Below are 1,943 nucleotides of genomic sequence, written 5' to 3'. Positions count from 1 at the left end.
ACTTCCTCACTGGCTCTGAGCAAGTCAAGGCCTGTGAGGCCAGGAGGGTGTCGGGGAGGGTGGGTGGGGGTTGTGGGTTGGGGGATGGAGGATGGGGGGTTTTGGGATGGCGCTCCAGGCACGTTGGATTCCCAGAATGGTGGCGGTAACTGGGGAGGGGCTGAAGACCATGACTGAGTACCAAAGGCTTTATTCACGACAGGGAACATCGGAAAGTCAGGAGGTGATGGCGGCGGGGGTGGGTGGAGAGGGCGGCATAGCAGTTGCAGTTGACATGAACTTCACGGGACAGGGGCTTTACATGAAGATTGAGGAGTGATGGGGAAACCATAAAGAACTATTCATAAAAGGAATTATCGTCAGGTTGATTTCATCTATCTATATACCCTGCCTCATTCCAAGAGAGGAATTGAGACAGGAATTATTAGCTAGTGCTGTGATGCCCCGTGGGGTATGTCCTTCCGTCCCCCTGTGAACACTGGTGAATTAAATAGTAATATTATATAAAAGCTACTCTCTGGTCTAAAACAGGCAATTCAAGAGGTTCTTCATGGTTATTAATTAATGAATGGGCTTACTTATAAATGTATTTTATTTCAAACATAATTATCAATCTCATTCTCTGATGAAACATCTGATCATTTTAATGATCACATATTTGATAGAATAACAAAGAATTATCAGTGGCTGAATACGTGCTTTGAGAGGTATAAGCATAACCTGTGTAAATTCTGTCCCGAGTGATGGACTCAAAAGCATATACAATTCTTTTAGACATTTTCATGCCCGGTGTTAAGTTTAAAAAAGTGTCATATCAAGTGTTACAGCAGTCTAATCATTCCCCTGTGAGTGTCAACATTTGAGAATGTCACCTACTCATAGGATCCTCCAGGGCCACCCTGTGCAGCCTCCTGGCCTGTCATAGAGGGCTGGTCACAGGCTGCCCAGCTGGCTTCAACAATGGGCTGAGAGGACCTGGGTTGGCCATCCCAGTTCACCACTTTCTGGCCACGTGATTTTGGACATTCATCTGTTCCCTCTGAGCAGCAGTTTCCTCGTGTGTCAAATGGGGATAATAAGAGTTCCTCCATCTTCGAGTTTTCCCAAAGATTAAGTCAACACATGTCAGTAAACTGCTGCATGGCAGACAGTGCGCCCTTAGTAAATAGCTGCATGTATCTCCCTCCCTATGGACCAGATGTTTAGCTGTGCTTCCCCATGTCCCACTGGGCCTGGTTCTCACGTGATTACTGGATATTTAGGCCACTGGCTGTTGAAACCACAGCCTGCTGAACTTTGTGGAGAGACAGAAGAGTGCCATCAGAGGAAGAAGGCAGAGGTGCATCCAGGAAGCAGACAGTCCTCACCCTGGTTTCCTCTCTGCTCCCCTCTGCCTGGTGACTCACCGTCTCTCTGCCTCCTTCCACCATTTATTAAAGCCTGGAGCTGGCTCCGCCTTTGCCTACTTCACTGGAGGGTCCTGAGAATAGTAGTGTTGGGTTATGCTTAGAATTTGTTGGAATATGTGCCTGTATAAATACAAGAAACTTTTCTTGCCGCATAATGCCATTCCACCAGATATTTACGGAAGCCTGGTTGTCAAATGTCCACCCCACAAATTTGTGCTTTGTTCTAGAGAGCCATGAAGCCCTCCCAGCCTTAGCCAAGTTCAGCTGTTCAAGATCTTCTGTGCATGTGAGTCGGGAGCAGGCCTCTCCCCAGCAACTGCAGGTGGAGAGTCACCTTCAGCTGATCACATGAAAGCACCAGCTTTGCCACCCCATCCCTGAAGTGGGGCATCTTTGTGTCTAGGGCGTGGTTTCTCATATTCCAGTGTCCTTCAGCAAACAGGGAGTGCCTCCAGGGTGGGCAGAGCCAGGGAATCAATCATTATACTAAGATCTTGATATGTTGGTTGATTAAATAGCTGTCCCACATTAAAA

The sequence above is a fragment of the Equus quagga genome, unplaced genomic scaffold (assembly GCF_021613505.1).
Source record: "Equus quagga isolate Etosha38 unplaced genomic scaffold, UCLA_HA_Equagga_1.0 152161_RagTag, whole genome shotgun sequence".
Classification (NCBI taxonomy): Eukaryota; Metazoa; Chordata; class Mammalia; order Perissodactyla; family Equidae; genus Equus; species Equus quagga.
This window is presented reverse-complemented; position numbering follows the sequence as displayed.